The sequence below is a fragment of the Pongo abelii genome, chromosome 16 (genome assembly GCF_028885655.2).
Source record: "Pongo abelii isolate AG06213 chromosome 16, NHGRI_mPonAbe1-v2.0_pri, whole genome shotgun sequence".
NCBI classification, from domain to species: Eukaryota; Metazoa; Chordata; class Mammalia; order Primates; family Hominidae; genus Pongo; species Pongo abelii.
This window is the reverse complement of record NC_072001.2, coordinates 99,268,479-99,286,538: the sequence shown is the minus strand read 5'-3', so window position 1 is coordinate 99,286,538 and position 18,060 is coordinate 99,268,479. Positions and strand designations below refer to the sequence as shown.

General features: G+C 41.3%; 1 long non-coding RNA gene across 1 annotated transcript in view; it reads left to right on the top strand.

Moving 5' to 3' along the window:
• LOC129050214 (uncharacterized) overlaps positions 1-17,513 on the top strand; it is a 200,457-nt gene extending 182,944 nt beyond the window's left edge. The window contains exon 10 of the long non-coding RNA XR_010137267.1: positions 15,711-17,513. This is a non-coding gene — a long non-coding RNA (uncharacterized LOC129050214). The remainder of the gene's footprint in view (positions 1-15,710) is intronic.
• Positions 17,514-18,060: the final 547 nt, after the last annotated feature.

Below are 18,060 nucleotides of genomic sequence, written 5' to 3'. Positions count from 1 at the left end.
CTAAATATAGGGATCTAGGGGAGAAGGTGGAAAATGCTTGCTGGGCCAATGCCAAGTATGAAGCAATGCTGACCTTGGCAATTTTTAGCATCCAATTTTCACCCGTTAAGAGAGGAAGGTTAAAAGGTATAAATAAATGCAAAGGCCATAATAAAATCATTGTGGAATTAAAACATTACGCCCATGGGGTCTTAATTATAAAATAGCAATATATTGTTTACAAACATTCTTACATTAGGGGCTTAGGGATTTCACAGGATGCTTTTTTGCTTTTCTTCTCTTTTCAGGGACAGCTTCACTTTTGCTCTGCTGCTCAGGCTGGAGTGCAGCAGCATGACCTTGGCTCACTGCAGCCTCCACCTCCTGGGCTCAAGCAATTCTCCCACATCAGCCTCCTGAATAGCTGGGACCACAGGCATATACCATCACACCTGGCTAATTTTAATTTTTTAAAATAAAAACAGGGTCTCAATATGTTGCCCAGGCTGGTCTCAAACTCCCACCTCAACTGATCCTCCCACCTCAGCCTTCCAAAGTGCTGGGATTACAGGCACAAGCCACTGTGCCTGGCCAGGATGCTTGTCTTAAAAACAAAGATTTACTACCAGCAACCTGGCTGGCCCAAAATGTGACTGGCAGCTTATTTTATATTCCCCATACACATTAAATGTAGAAAATTAGTAACTATTAGATTTGATTAAATATTAAAATGTCATATTGTTCAGCCAATGAAAAAATTGTTTTCAGGCTGCTCTGGGGGGAATGACTAGCCTGCTACCTTTTTATGGTATTAGTTATATGGTATTTTCTCTTCCTCCCTTCATAGTAAAAATCCTTGAAGGCTTACTCTCCTTGAGAACACTTCCTCATGGGTTTTGAATCTCCAGCTCTTTCCACTCCCAGGTACTGCAACTGTGAAAGTTTTCACAGGCCCCTTTAGCTGCCCAAGGGTCAACTTGATTCTTCTTCTTTGCCATTTTGCACCATTGACCATGTTGAAAATCCTTGCACTTGCTGTCTGCTGCACTCTTCTTGGATTTTGTTTTCTTCTGAATTCTGATGAATATCGTTCTGTTGCTTTATGGTGCATGCTCAGGGTTCCGTTCATTATCATCTTCTCTTTGCCTGATCCTTTATCTTTAAGAAAACCCATCCATTCTTGCTACTCCAGTTATCTCCTCTGTTCAACGAGCTGGGCCACCATGATTTTTCTCCTAAGTTTGTTATCTTCACCTGGATTTCCTCAAGCTCAGTATATAAAGTCAAAACTCTTCAATTGTCTCTGTAAACCAGCTCTCCTATCCCTTCCCCCTTTGTCTCAGCCATTTTGTTTGTATATGGAAATAAACCTCCTGGTGTCAAAACCTCAAAACTTCAGCATTATCTTTGTCTCTACACTCTTGTTTGACCTCTAGATCCAGGAAATACCCCAGCTTCATTATAAGCCCTGTCAATTTTATCTCACACTGTTTTTCACACTTATAAACTAGATAGACCGAAGCAAGGGTCTGTGTGCTCATTCTCTGTGATGCTCATTCTTATGTTCTCAAGATAGTTGCTGGAACTCTAGCTGCAGCTTCTGCATTTCAGGTAGAAAGGAAGAGGATGATCCCAGAATCAAAGGGCATCTGCCAACTGATTCTGCCACCCTTTAAGGGGAGCATTTGTGAAAGCAACATGTAATAATCTTTGCTGACATTGAATTGAGCAGAGTAGTGTCGCATGACCACCCTGATCTACAAGGGAGGCACAGAAATGGAGTTCAAAAGATCGGGACACAGTGCTGTTTCAATAAATGGGAGTTATATTGGAAAGGAGGAAAGTGCAAAATGTTTTGGGGTGGGCAATTGACAGTCTCTACACACCTTTTTTCTTAACTTTCCTGTGTTTACTTGAAATAAATTTCCACTGACTTTGAATAAAACACTCCTTGTTTTCCACCATCATCATCTAACTTGACATCTTCACTGTCCTTTAGCTTAGATTTTTACAAAGCCAATTGTACTCTGTGTGCCTATACTTCACTGCTACTGAGAGGTGAAGCCAGGTGGGCTTCTGGGTCCCGTGGAGACTTGGAGAACTTTTCTGTCTAGCTAGAGGATTATAAACACACCAATCAGCACTCTGTAGAAACGCACCAATCAGCGCTCTGTGTCTAGCCAAAGGTTTGTAAACGCACCAATCAGCACTCTGTAAAACGGACCAATCAGCACTCTGTAAAATGGACCAATCAGCGATCTGTAAAATGGACCAATCAGCAGGACATGAGCAGGGCCAAATAAGGGAATAAAAGCTGGCCACCGGAGCCAGAAGCGGCAACCCGTGCAGGTCCCCTTCCACACTGTTGAGCTTTGTTCTTTGCAATAAATCTTGCTGCTGCTCACTACTTGGGGCCGCACTGCCTTTATGAGCTGTAACACTCACTGTGACGGTCTGCGGCTTCATTCTTGAAGTCAGCGAGACCATGAACCCACGGGAAGAAAGAAGCAGCTCCAGATGCACCACCTTTAAGAGCTGTAACACTCACTGCGAAGGTCTGTGGCTTCACTCCTGAAGTCAGCGAGACCATGAACCCACCAGCAGGAGGAAACTCTGGACACATCTGAACATCTGAAGAAATAAACTCCAGACACACCATCTTTAAGAGCTGTAACACTCACTGCGAATGTCCGTGACTTCACTCTTGAAGTCAGTGAGACCAAGAACCCACAGGAAGGAATAAATTCCAGACACACTACTACTGTCCCTGTTCATTAATCTATTTTTTTTCGGCAAGAAAATATTGATAACAGGCACTGTCCTGTGTGCTAGAGATGGACAGAATCATGACTTTTGCCTTCAGGGCCTCACAGCTCAGTTGGAGAGCGCAACATGACACCAGTTGATTCCAGGGCAACACAATTAGTGACATAACAGAGACAGATGAAATGGATTGCAGAAGCAGAGAGAACATCCTGACTAATTCAATCTGCAAATGGTGAAGAAGACCTTCCAGGGGTGATGCTGTGAGCTGAATTGTGTATTAATAGGAATTTCTCGGTCCAACACACAGAGAAATAAAGTTTTCTGTTGTTGTAAACTGTTCCTTACTAATTAAAAACAAAGTGGTTATATTCTTGACCTCACTCTGAATTTAATTTTTTAAGAATGTAATCATAAGTGAAAGCAATTTTAAATATAGCATTATAGGGCACAGTATTGATAAATGAGGGGAAAACTTTTTCTTAAAGAGTGTACCACTCACTTACCATGCCCTGAAATTAACTGAGAACTCATTTGTCAAGAGAGCACCTACCCTATAGAGAATTCTTCCAATTAACATCAAAAGCGATCATTCTTAACCTCTCATGCATTAAGAAAATCTTGTCTGCACCCAGTGTTCTGTGCATAATCAATGAAGCCCCTTATGTATGTTATTCCAAATTTATCACCCTGTATATTACTAAAATGGATGAATTAATAAATGAATCTGCTGTAGGTCCAGAAGCCAGATTTATTTGTTGTCTCCTGCTTCTCATGGGATTTTCCTTTGGTCTCCAAGACATTTCACTCTGCACTTTCTCATAGTTTGGGATATTTATTGACAGCTACTGACAGCATGGGTTGATACTCATAGGCTCACCATGGCTATATCAGAAAAGTGATTTTGAGGGGGATTAGTTAAATTCTAAAAATGTCAGCCAAGTCACTCTCACGCTATGCTAAAAAGGCAGTGCAAGTGTTGTGCTATATCAGTTCTAACAGTATCGTATTGCTATAAAAAGCACACATCAAGATAATTAACTGATGCTTGACACTGGTGAGGTCACGGTAAGCTTGACACATTCATAAACATTAGTTAAAGAGTAAAATAGTGCAACATTCCTGGGGGCCAATATCATGATATGAAATTAGAATAGATTAGGATATATTCTTAGGATCTGAGCCTTCATTCCACCTGTAAGAATCTACCTGTGGAGATGAATACAGATGTAGAATTGTAGGCAAGGCTGGGTATAAAAGGATGGCCATTGAAGTACTACACAAACTGCAGAATACCCATGAGCTAGAACACTATGTACTAATCAAAATTGGTGCTTTCTGATAATTTTGATTACATGGAAAAGTGCCCACTATGTTCAATGAATAAGAAGAAAAACAGTTGTATCAAAGTCTGATCCATATATATAGGGATATATATATCATATATGCATACACATCTTTCAAATGATTTGCATCAGAATGCTAACAATAGTCTAAGTTTAAGTGATTTCTATTACCATCTTTAAAGTTCTCTAAATTTTATAAATTTCAGATGCATGAGTTTCACAATTAGAAAGAAATCACTTGTTTTTTTTTTTTTTTTGGAATGCAGTGATGCGATTACAGCTCACTGCAGCCTCTACCTCCTGGGCCCAAGTGATACTCCCACCTCAGTCCCCTGAGTAGCTGGGACCACAGGTGATATGGTTTGGCTGTGTCCCCACTCAAAATCTCATCTTGAATTGTAGCTCACATAATTCACACTTATTGTGGGAGGGACCTGGCAGGAGGTAGTTGAATCATAGGGGTGGGTATTGCCCATGATGTTCTCATTGATAGTGAATAAGTCTCATGAGATCTGATGGTTTTATAAAGGGGGGTTCCCGTGCACATGCTCTGTCTTGTCTGCGGCCATGTAAGATGTGACTTTGCTCTTTTGCTTTCTGCCATGATTGTGAGGCCTCCCCAACCATGTGGAACCGTGAGCCAATTAAACCACTTTTCTTTATAAATTACCTAGCCTTGGGTATATCTTTATTAGCAGCATGAGAACTAATACAACAAGTACATGCCACCACACCTTGCTAATTTTTTATTTATGTAGAGACGGAGTTTTGCCATGTTCGAGCTCAGGCTGGTCTCGAACTCCTGGGCTCAAGTGATCCTCCCACCTTAGACTCCAAAAGTTCTGGGATCACAGGTGTGAGACACTTTGCCTGGCCAGAAATTAATCACTCTTAAAAGGAAAACTAAAAAGGACCATGTAGTAGAAGATGAAGAGATTATTTATAGGTAATTTTTATATGTATACATTCTACATGGCTAATTCTTAGACTCATATACAGTGTGAGGTCAATTTCACTAAGGGGCTCAGCACAGACTCTGGCCAGGGAGGGTGCTCCAGGCTTTGAGCCTAACTGCCTGCCATCACTCTCTCCCCTCCCATCCCATTCTCCAGGCCGCCATCAGATTTCTCTTTCCAAAGCAAAACTATTGTCCTGTTATTCTCTCTCTGGAAACATTGTTAAAACCTGCTATCCTCTCTGGAAACATTGTTAAAACCTTCCCAATTGTGCACAGAATACATTCTCCCCGTCCGCTTGGCTCCAGTTCATGTCCTTAGTCTGATATCCCTCAGATCTCTCAATCCTCCTGCACTCCAGCACAACAGAGCTACCTTCATGACACCCTTCACCTCCCCCTGTCCACCACTTTACCCTCATTTTTGCTTGTTCTACCCGTTCTTTCAAGCCCTGCTCAAATTTCCAGTGACCACTCTGAATTAATCTTTCCCTCCATTATTTCTTCTTTGCACTTTATTGATCTCTTTTATTGCATTAATCAGAATTTTACTTGTATTATGGTTCCTCGTGTCTCTCTGTTCTTGTATTGATTTTTAGCCACCCAAATCATGTCTTCATTCATAATCTTTATGGAGTGGTTCTCAATCATTAGCACATATCACAATCATCTGAGGGTTCATTAAAACAGATTGCTGGGCCCCATCTCAGGTGTAAAGACACCAGTCAGCCGTCTGTAAAAATGTACCAATCAGCACTTTGTAAAATGGACCAATCAGCGCTCCGTAAAATGGACAACTCAGCAGGATGTGGGCGGGGCCAAATAAGGAAATAAAAGGTGGACACCCCAGCGAGCAGCGGCAACCTGCTCTGGGTCCCCTTCCAAGCTGTGGAAGCTTTGATCTTTCTCTCTTGGCAATCAATCTTGCTGCTGCTCACTCTGGGTCCGCACTACTTTTATGAGCTGTAACAGTCACCGGGAAGGTCTGCGGCTTCACTCCTGAAGCCAGTGAGACCATGAACCCACCCGGAGGAACGAGTAACTCCGACCGCGCCAGCTCTAAGAGCTGTAACACTCACCGCGAAGGTCTGCGGCTTCACTCCTGAAGTCAGCGAGACCACGAACCCCGCGGGAGGAATGAACAACTCCGGACGCGCCGGCTTTAAGGGATGTAACAGTGACTGCGAAGGTCCGCGGCTTCACTCCTGAAGTCAGCAAGACCACGAACCCACCAGAAGGAAGAAACTCTGGACACATCTGAACATCTGAAGGAACAAACTCCGGACACACCATCTTTAAGAGCTGTAACACTCACTGGGAGGGTCTGCGGCTTCATTCTGGAAGTCAGCGAGACCAAGAACCCACCGGAAGGAACCGGTTCCAGACATACTGGGATCGTGTGGATACGTGGGTTAACCTGACATGCACATCTTTAGGATGATACCTGGAGAAGACCCACGCAGATTGTGGGTTTATCCCCAGCTGAGGATAGATTTTTTTTCCCCATCAATATTGTAAAGAAAACTGAATGAATTAGTTATTCAAGAACCAGCTGTACCTCTTACGTAGGGTTGTCCCAAGGGCTATATGAGATCATGTTTGTAAAGTGCCCAATAAGCAGTGGCTACTATTATGACTAACTTGTGTATTCTGTGCAATAACTTTATAAGGTAAATTTTGCCACCGTTTTACAGACGAAGAGACTGAGGCAAATGGAGATCCCTTAGTTTACCGGAAGTCCTCTACCTTATGAAAGACAAGACTTGGATTCTAATTTAAGTCATTTTGATACATTCTACTCTCCCCACCACAGCGTAGTAAATGTAATGCACACTCAAAAATACTGGATTTCTGTATTTTTTTTTTTTTTTTTTTTTGAGATGGAGTTTCGCACTTGTTGCCCAGGCTGGAGTGCAATGGCGCGATCTTGGCTCACCATTATCTCCACCTCTTGGGTTCAAATGATTCTCCTGCCTCAGCCTCCTGAGTAGCTGGGGTTACAGGCATGAGCCACCACGCCCGGCTAATTTTGTATTTTTAGTAGAGACGGGGTTTCTCCATGTTGGTCAGGCTGGTCTCGAACTCCCGACCTCAGGTGATCCTCCCACCTAGGCCTCCCAGAGTGTTGCGATTATAGGTGTGAGCCACTGCGCCTGGCCTGGATTTCTCTATTTGTTTATGCGAAATCTTCTATTGGCATTACCATCTCTCAAAACATTTTCCTGGCATTTTAACTAAAGATTATTTCCATTGTGATGGGCACAAATGCAATTTCCCTTTCATTTTAAGAGACTGTGAGAAGTAACAAATCAGGTAAGTAAAATTATTAAAGAAGGAACTAGCACTTAAAAAATATAATTTATAAAACCAAGTTGCCTAAGAGAAGCGTCACCTTACAAGACTTTGTTACTTCATGGAATTAATAGTTTCAGGAACATTATAATACATAGTTTAATTTTCTTTGGTGTTTGTCGTGTTTTGGGGGTGGGGGTATTTTTTTATTATAGATTTTATGATAAATAACTTGGTTTTAATAGCACTTTTGAATTTCCTAGACACTAAAACAATAAAGACCATTTTATAAATTGAAAATTCACTTACTTTTGAATTTGCTAGACACTAAAACAATAAAGACCATTTTATAAATTGAAAATTCACTTGTGTGAACACTAAATGCTGGGATTTGATTTCTTTGTTTCTATAGAAACAAAAGAAAATTGAGATTAAAATAAGCTAAAATGGAATTACATTTTATGAAACAGTAAAGAAGCTTATTTTACTTGTTTCCATTGTAGTGTGGTGAAATAAAATTTTTATTTAAAACCCAAGCTGTCTGTGGGCCCTTCTGCCTTCTGATAAAAAGTTCCCTTGGAACAGGGAGTGGCAAGATTTCTATATTGAAAAAAAAAAAACAAAAAAAAATCCAATCTCTTTGCTGTTTCATTCCAATTTGAGAAATCGCTGGTGATGGTTTGGAGGGGATAGGGGAAGATGAAGAGGGTTTTCAATGTGAAAACTTAAGCCAGTGCTCTCTATATTGTTCAAATAGTGAGAGCAGGTTTCACAGAGGCAGTAATGTTAATGTCTTTGGGTCCGTAATACCAGCCCAGTAGGATAATAGGTCAAAGAACCGACATTCTCTGTGATAACCGGAAGGAAGGAGATCCAGACCATCCTGACTAACATGGCGAAACTCCGTCTCCACTAAAAATACAAAAATTAGCCTGGCATGGTGGCATGCACCTATAATCCCAGCTACTTGGGAGGCTGAGGCAGGAGAATCCTTTGAACCTGGGAGGCGGAGGTTGCAGTGAGTCGAGATCGTGCCATTGCACTCCAGCCTGGGCAACAAAACAGCGTTTCAAAAAAACAAAAAACAAACAAAACCCACTAGGCATGAAGACAGTTGCAAAGGTGAGGGCTGGAAAGAGGGTCTCATGAGCATTCCTGGATCCATTTGTTTCTGAGGTCCAATTGCTTCTGTAATTGGATAAGTATTATGAGAATGAAGAAAAATTCTTTCCAATCCATTCCCAATTTTGTCAATTCAGTTCAAGATAGGGTTGTTCTTATTTTGAGAGAATTGTCCTTCACTGTGCCACATGTAATCCTTTACCTGGAGTGGCATTCCCTCTCTAGACTTCTTTCTGGCTCCGTGTTCCTGTGCAAGGAGGGTGCAGCATGTGTTCTCGTGCTTGCATTTACATGGGCTCTGATTTTTTTCTTTTGTTGTACATATGTGGCATGGATAATTTGAATCTGATAGAGAATCTAATAATTTTACAATAAGATAATACTCAACTCGATCTATCTTTAATCTGAATCTTTGCTCAATAAGAACATATGGGAGTTGCAAAAAAAAAATGTAAAAAAAGATGGAAGACCTAAATCCACCTTGGAGCATAAACAGTGGTGTTACTTTAAGAAATGCACGTGTCAGCCCTCATAATGTCTGTAATAGTATAGAAAAGCACCCCCATGCCTCATTCTTTTAGACAATATGGTCCAGTGGGAAAAGTTTTGGCTCTAAAGAATACTATTCTCTAGCTTCATGATATGTTCACTCCACCGTTCTTGATCTCGATTGGAGGATCTGCATAATGGAATTCATAATTTTGTTCTATCAAACCTGCAAAACAGTACCAGCACCTATAGATAGCATGTTGTAGAAAATGGCAAGAATATGTATAAAAATGGAAATGGATCCTAACCATCTCACCTTACTTGCTCCTAGAGAAGTCCAACAGGTGAGTTGGAATAATTTATTTTTTCTTCCCCAGTCATGCAGGCCTAGTTACAATGGATGGACTTTTCTGTTTTGTCCAATAGTAAACAGTCTGAAATGTAACTTAAAATACAGTTTTCCTATAAATTATAAAAAGTTCTGAGAAAAACTCATTTATCTAATGGTCACTGGATATCCAACACTGTGCTGTTGAGAGCTTAATTAGCAAAAGGTGATCAAATCAGGAAGAGCTTCCTGAGGAAGTCGTGATCAAATCAGGAAGAAAAACCAAGCAGAAGTGAAACCACTTTTGACCAAAACGTGTCTAACTGTATATAAGATGTTGATCAGGATGTGTTTGGCAGCCAATAGAAATGTTAATTCAGCTGGTTTAAATGATTAGGACTTTTATTATCTAATATAATAAAGTTTGGAGGTAGGGCGGTAAGTATCTCTGAGTGTGGCTTCTTCAGCAGTTCAATGGCATAATCAAAAATCGAAGACTTTTTTTTCTGCTCTGCTATTCTCAAGGTGATGGTCTTGTTTTCCCAAGTTGCTACAGAGCTTCTGCAGCTCCAAGCATGACCACTATATTTGGCTGCTTAAAAGCATGACAAGGGCAGAAATCATAAAGGCTTTGCCCAGAGGGCCTTGATTGTCCTTGCCTTCTTGTCCTTTGGTGAGAACTTCATTGGTGGCGGCTCCAAAAATCAGTAGACTTTCTGTGATGAATTCACCATAAGAACTGTGGGACCCAGCCTCCCTTGAAGGATGTAAGTACCCAATATCTGAAGAAAATTGAGGTTTTTTGTTTGTTTGTTTGTTTTTTAAGACGGAGTCTTGCTCTGTCACCCAGGCTGGAGTGCAGTGGCGTGATCTCGGCTCACTGCAACCTCTGTCTCCCAAGTTCAAGTGATTCTCCAGTCTCAGCCTCCCTAGTAGCTGGGATTACAGGCATGTGCTACCACGCCCAGCTAATTTTTATTTTTAGTAGAGATGGGGGTTTCACCATGTTGGCCAGGCTGGTCTTGAACTCTTGATCTCAGGTGATCCACCCACCTCAGCCTCCCAAAGTGCTGGGATTACAGGCGTGAGCCACCATGCCCAGCCCCTCCTGGCTTTTGTAGAGTTGCATTTGATTCAGCTATAGGGTCTTCTATGATATTGTTTATACAAGTCAACTGCTTGGTTCCATTTTTCTTTTCTGTTCTCCATTTGGTTGGTTTTATAATCTACAAATTCACATCCGGAGTATATATATATTTTCATCTAGTAAATGGATAAACTTATTGTGAGATTTTATTAGACTTTTTTGAAACTTCCAAAAAGTTTAAATTGCATTTACTGCTTAAAGGAATAATTTGAGATATAACTCAAATCAGGAAGTACTCTATTTAAGAGAGATTCATATTAAATATTTTTGGTAATGCTTCATAAGGGAAATGTAAAATTCTACTTGATTTAAATAGTATTTGTTACCTTTCCATTTTCTCAGCTGCACTTTCTCAGTTTACACTCTAATCTTTTACCTGGACAATTCCAGTCGCTTCCTAACTGTGCAATGTACACATCCTGTTGCTGACCATGGGAACTCTCTAAAGCACAAATATGATGCTGTCTTCCTGTTTGAACTTTCAATCAAGGTTACTTGCAAAATCAGCTTCATAGTTCTTGGTCTAATGCTTGAGACCCTGGCTGACCTTGCAACTACCTTCCTTTACAGCTTCAAAAGTTGCTACCTCAAAAAAACCCTCCAAGTTTTGGAAAAGTACTTTAAGGATTAACCTATTGTAGGCATGAGGAGTTGTCTGTGGTTCCCCAAACATCCCATGTTCTTTCAAGTTTCTATGCATTTGCACATTCTGATACTACTGTCTGGATTATGATTTTCTACCTATCCTGCCTTATAGGAGAATTTATTTCTCAAAATGCAAATGTTCTCTCCTCAATGAAGACATGCTAAAACTCATCTTTAGCCCATTTCCAAGTAGCCAGCAGTTAATACTTTTGTAACATTGTGTATGTATTTCTAGTACAGGATCTAGATCTGTACATTGCATGTACATTTAATATACACTCTAACCCCCACATTAGATGAGATTTCATTGTCCGGGCCTAAGGCATGAGAAAGAGAACCGGTTAGCAGGCTCTCAATAGGAAATAGAAAGCTAAGCAGGGTAGTTCTTCGTTGTGACTTTTAAAGACACTGGTTAAGTAAATCTGATGAAGATAGACTTGGGTTCAAACCATGGATTGAGCATCATGCATTTCACTCACATTATCACATTTACAAAATGCCCATATCATATGATGGGTATTTCACTCATATATCTCAGAAAAATCTATTCTATGGTTTGTGGAGGTAATAACTGTTTTAGAAGCAGAATTTTAATGCAAAATTGATAAATTCTTGTATGCAAATGGTAATATTTAAAGAATTTCCAACATTCTCCACACATTACTGGGACTGGATAATTATCTGAAAGGCAGACTCTGGTTTTGAAGGTCTAGACAACAGCATAGTAGACTTTCTTTTTAGTGCTTACTTTGATTATCATTGGCTATCTAACATTAATGTAAATAAGAATTATAAAAAATGAGAAAACATGTTTGTTTTATTTTAGGGGTAACTGAAAGTATCTTTTGAAAGGGCAGTTTAAATATTCCCAACCCTTATATTATTAAAATACACTGTGGTGTCTTTCTCTTCATACTCTGAGCTCGTTGGTAGCAAACCCATTTATCTTTGTTGTCTTCCTAACCTATAGTATACGGGCTTGCGTTTATTATTCTTCTGATGTGAGTGTTTCTGGATCCCACAAAAACATAGGTTGAGGTAGTTTTGGGAGACAATTAAGCAAATGAAGCACACCTCTTCTGCTGGGCTGCAGTTGGATGATTCCAGCTCATGCATTTGGGGAGCCGGTGTAGTGACACAAATTTTAGAGCCAGAATGCAGGGTTTGAATTCCAGCTCCGTTACTTACCAGTATGTGCTACCGGGAAAGTCATGTAACCTCTTTTTGCCGTGATTTTGTCTACCATTAAGTAGGGATAATACCAATTACTATCTCTAAGAATCTTGAGAAGATTACATGTGTTAATACATGTAAGGTGCTTGGAACAATGTCTGACACATCATAAATATCATAGAAGTGTCAGCTCTCACTTTATTGGTTTCAAGTCTTCACAATCAGCCTCCTTTGTCCTAAGGTCATGCTACATTTTGTATAAATGTTTCTTATGGGACAAAATACTCCTGTCTGTTTAGGAGTGTGGGTGTGAGTGTTTAAAGACACTGATGACTTTTGCTCTATAATGGAAATTCTCTGCACCAAAAGAGCCAGAAGATTGCATTATACATTTATAAATTCACATCAAGTAAAAACAGAGAGGGATATGGATCCCAACGGACATATTATCAGAATTGGGCTCCAGGTGGAGAATTTATGTGACTTGATACAAGTTTAAATATAGAGTTGTTTTACTCCAAAGCTTCAGAGGAGAGGAAGGAATCGTTGTGGTCATTGCTAGTTATATTAATGGAAGGAGTCTTCCCCATTTCTAAAACTTAAGTGATGGTAACTATTGGCAGAATTTGTCATTCATCTCAACCAGGTTTCTAACTCTTACTCTTAAATTCCCTCTTTTAATATTTATTTTTAAAAGTTTTTATTATGTATAAAATCCATTTTTTAATAAGTTGAAAAGAATTGAAGTGGGAGGAAATCAGAGCTGTCATGGGAACTGGAGAAAATGGGTGTGGGGAGGGGAATCTGTAGAGCACAGGTGCCAGGTGTCCTGTGGATCTCAGCCACAGCCACACCCCCATCACCTCTCCTGTATTGTTTCTGACTAATGGAGCAACCCATTCACTTTTTTTTTAATCAAATGAGAAAAAGGATGCATGGAAATTCCACAGTCAGTGTCAATGAGGTCAGACGACAAGCAACTTTAAGTTTAATGAGAAACTTCTACATCAGAGGCTTTATTTAATTTGTTTTGTTATTTTGTCTTACTGTGGCTTCAGAATTTCACCCAAGAAATGTATGGAAGGTTGAACAATACCATGTTAAATCAGTAGATCTACATGATCTTTTCAGTGGAATAGAAGAAATATGATCAGGACTTGGTGGCCCTAAATTAACTTGTTTAAAAACAGGATTTTCGATTTGGTTATGAATTTTCTTACCTCCAGTGATGTGCTGGGAAATGTTTAAAAACTGGCACTTTGGAATAAAGCCCTGATTTATGCTGTTGGCTTATTTCCTTTTGATGATATTCCCACCATAGCCAATTTTGACCTACCAGTGTGATGATACCAAATGAAGAGTTAAAAGAGAGGTGCTCAGTGGTCTCTTGAGAGCCTGTTGAATCTGGCAACTATACAACACAACTCTGTTTACATCTCGGAAAAGATTTGAGACAGGCCAACAAAAGAGATTGTCCTGAGAACTGGCATATAGAAAAAGCTCTATGGCTTGCATAGGCAATGATGAGGCACAGCATTCAAACAGGGAAGCTGGATCAATCAACATTGCTTGGCTGCACAGCGTTAGATAGCCGAGCCAATATTCACTGTTGCACATGTTTTTTTTTGTTTTTTTTAAAACTAAATTAGTGAAGCATACAGACATTCCTGTAGACGTCCACCTGGATATGTCAAAGAAAATACCCAAAAACTGTGCTTCTTTTTTTTTTTTTTTTTTTTTTTGAGACATTCTCTCTCTGTTGCCTAGGCTGGAGTGCAGTGGCACAATCTTGGCTCACTGCAACCTCTGACTCCCGGTTCAAGCGATTCTCCTACTTCAGCCTCCCAAGTAGCTGGGATTACAGGTGCCCACCACCACGCCCTGCTAATATTTTGTATTTTTAGTAGAGACGAGGTTTCACCATGTTGGCCAGGCTGGTTTTGAACTCCTGATCTCTAGTGATCCACCCGCCTTGGCCTCCCAACGTTCTAAGATTACAGGCGTGAGCCACTGCGCCTGGCAAAAACTGTGCTTTCTTATGGTATATTTTTTTCCCTTTCTTCTAAAACATTTTTAGATTGTTATCTCATTTTATTTCATTTTACATCAGAAGGTTTTCACATAGGAGTCCGTATTCTTAGGTTTTGTATGCTTTGGAGGAATTCACTCTGTATTCATTCCCTGTGAGGTCCTATATGATGCCTGTTTTCCATGGGAGGAAGTGAAGTCAAGAAACAAGATATCCTCAAACTACTCTTAGGATCAGTGTCTGCATAGATCTGTCACACAGAAATGCAAGGAAACAATTTGTGCAAAGCATTAAAAAAAAGGGGGGGGACACTGAGAGTATAACAAGTGCTCTTGAGAGAGGACAGACGGAGAGGACGCGTGGGCAGGGATGGCTGCCCTGAGCAGCTGATGTTCGAGCTAAGATCTGAAAGGTGAGCTGGGGCCACAGACTTACTGAGTTGGGGGTGAAATGGGCCACCATCTGGGGCACAGGAGACAGCTCATGCCTAGCCGGAGGAACACAGTGCTTTCAAGCTGCTGAAGGAGTGCCAAGATGGAGCTCAGGGGAGCCTCCTATAGGATGAGATGGGATGGGGTGTGCGGGGGGCAAGACCTAGGGGATGAGATTTTGTGCTTGGGTCCTTGGATGGGAAATGGGGAGGCAGAAGAATGGATGGTGAGATGAAGTTTTATCACCAAGGAAGAAGGAAATATTCATGAGGTGTTTACATCAGGGATTTTTATTAAATATAGTGAGTGGTATTGATCTGGAGCCGAGAAAAGGAGACTTGTCCCATATCTGGGCAGCATGCAGAGTGACCAAACAGCCACATAATCATGACTAAAAGAGTGACATATCTCAAGGGTTTGACAAGTCTGGGAAGCCCTGGAGGGGAACCCCCAGAGAGGGAGGAGTCCTGCTTTTGAGGGGCGGGGTGTTTGCCATACGGTAAAGTGTCTCCTGCAAGTGACTTTTAGGCAGCTGGCTGTCATGCACAGTTGTGTAGTTTGCATACTTGGCAAAGGTACTCAACACGGGGCAGTGGGAGCTTCCATCCAGCCCTCTCTGAGCTCTTCAAATCTGCACCATGGCAAGGCACACAGAGATGGATTCTTTTTGACATGCTCACTGAGGCTTTAAGCCAGCGAGACCCTAGAGACCCTATTCAGGAATAACTTGGGGAGAGGGGCATTTGTTGAGGGGGGACTGGGTGGGAAGAGGTTATGAGGTTCTTTGCCAGCTAAGAAGAGGGTTTGATCCTGAAAAAACTAAAGTTAATTTATTTTATTTATGCCTAATGTTGGTTGGGCAGGAATTGCTTAATTATATACTGCATATGTGTATATATCCACCCAAGCATGCGTATGAGTATTGTGAGTGTACATATACATACATGCATATGTAATAGCGATGTAATGCTTCTTAAATATATTCATGTCATTCCTTTTCTCACTTTTCAGGTGCATGATTTCCCACTTACCTCCCACAACCACTACCACCCACATTGTCCACAGTATTCAGCTGTCTTGGGGAAGATCACAGTTATTTGAATGGGACTGCAAAAAGAGTGAAGGACACAGCTTTTAACATCAGGTAGAGAATTATGTTGAGTCTGTAGTAAGTCAGCTTTTGGAAAATACTTCTCTAAATTTCTATACATTCGGGTTAACTCATTAGAGGTCAGGCCTGGAAGATGAGATCATCTGTTTCTTCAAGAGGAGGACCTCTGCTTCTGTCAAAACAGCTGAGTCAACAGGGCATGGTGTCTCATGCCTGCAATCCCAGCACTTTGGGAGGCTGAGATGGGAGGATCACTTGAGCTCAGGAGTTTGAGACCAGCATGGGCAACATAGTGAGACTTTGTCTCTACCCCAGATTTTAGAAATTATCTGGGTTTAGTCGTGTGTACCTGTAGTCCCAGTTACCTGGAAGGCGAGGTGGGGGCAAGGCGGAAGATTGCCTGGGCCAAGGAAATTGAGGCTGCAGTGAGCCATGATCACACGTCTGCACTCCGGCCCGGGCGAGCATGAGACCTTGCTCCCCCAACAAAAAAAAAAAAGAAAAAAAGAAAAGAAAAGCTGACCCAGGAGACTCAAGAATGTGATAGCATCTCTACAAGTCAGAAAGACAAAAAGGAAACTCCACTTCAACTCAGGTAGAATGTGGGAGAGAGAAAGGAGACAGATGTGGCAGGATTAGGCTTGATGCCGAGTGACTGGAAGTCTAAGCAGTGGTTGAAACAGGATAGAATGTGTTTCTCTCCTTTCTGGTTGCCTGGGGAAGGCAGTTCAAGGCTGGGATGGCACTCTTCAGTGTAAGAGACTCAAGCTTCACCTTTTTTATTTTTTACTCTGCCATGATCCTTCTTCCTTATCATGGGGCAAGATGGCTGCTATAGCTCTGTCCACTTCATCTGCATCTCACCCAGTAAAGCAAAAAAAAAAAAAAAAAAAGTAAAGAAGGCTACACTTCCACATTTGATCACATTGCTAATATCCCTTAGCAGGGGTCAGTCATTTGACCACCCAGAGGCAAGGGAAGGTGGAGAATATAATTGTTATTCAGAGACGCCATGTGGAGAGCTAAAATTCTGGGGTCCTTATAGCTAGAGGAAAAAATGAGGGAACCAGTGAGGACAAATGAGGGAAGCATTACTGGGAGAAAAGAGTAGGGTGAACAGACGTGGAGGTGTGTTAGAAATGACCAGATAGATTTAGGGGAGTCAAGGACATGAGGCCTTGCCTATTCCCATGGAACAGTCTGGGAAACCACTGTGACAGGCCCTGCTGGCGCAGCAGCCACACGATGGCATCTGGGGTCTGGGCCTGTTGGATGTGCTTGAGGCTGCACTACTTCTGTGCTCAGCACAAGGTCTCAGCAGTTCCTACAGTCCTCCATGATGAGGTGTGTTGGGTTGAGGCCATGCACTAGCAGAGGGCCAGCATGAGAATCAAGATGCATTGGCAGCTGGGACCTCTGAGACTAGAAGCCTGACATGTCAGCAGGTGAGACAGGACCTCCTGCCTGTGCGGGCACCAGCCAGACCAGCCAACCCTCATTAGATACCAGATGTATCCAGAGTCCCCTGTGACTCTGATCCCTGCTCTTCCTGCTATCCCAAAGACACAGAGAGCTTCTTCATAGACAGGCACCATCTTGGGGAGGAGCAGGGAGTAACTCTTTTTTTCTCTTCCCATACATAGGGGGAGCTAAATGGGGGACGGAAGGTTCTTGAGAAGATTTAGATAAAGAAGCCAATTTTTTTTTCTTTTTTTTCTTTTTATTATTATTATTATTATTATACTTTAGGCTCTATGGTACATGTGTGCAACGTGCAGGTAAGTTACATATGTATACATGTGCCATGCTGGTGCGCTGCACCCACCAACTCGTCATCTAGCATTAGGTATATCTCCCAATGCTATCCCTCCCCCCTCCCCCCACCCCACAACAGTCCCCGAAGTGTGATGTTCCCCTTCCTGTGTCCATGTGTTCTCATTGTTCAATTCCCACCTATGAGTGAGAATATGCGGTGTTTGGTTTTTTGTTCTTGCGATAGTTTACTGAGAATGATGATTTCCAATTTCATCCATGTCCCTACAAAGGACATGAACTCATCATTTTTTATGGAAGAAGCCAATTTTTAAGTTAGGCATCTGAGTATAATGTGAGTGCATTTTGTATCCTATAAATGTACATAGAATTAAACTTGTAATGCTAAATCATTTACTTTTGAGTTCATCCTCATAAGAGTGCAAAATGAACAAAAATTAAAATTGAGATTGCAGATTTTGATTTAGGATAGACTTG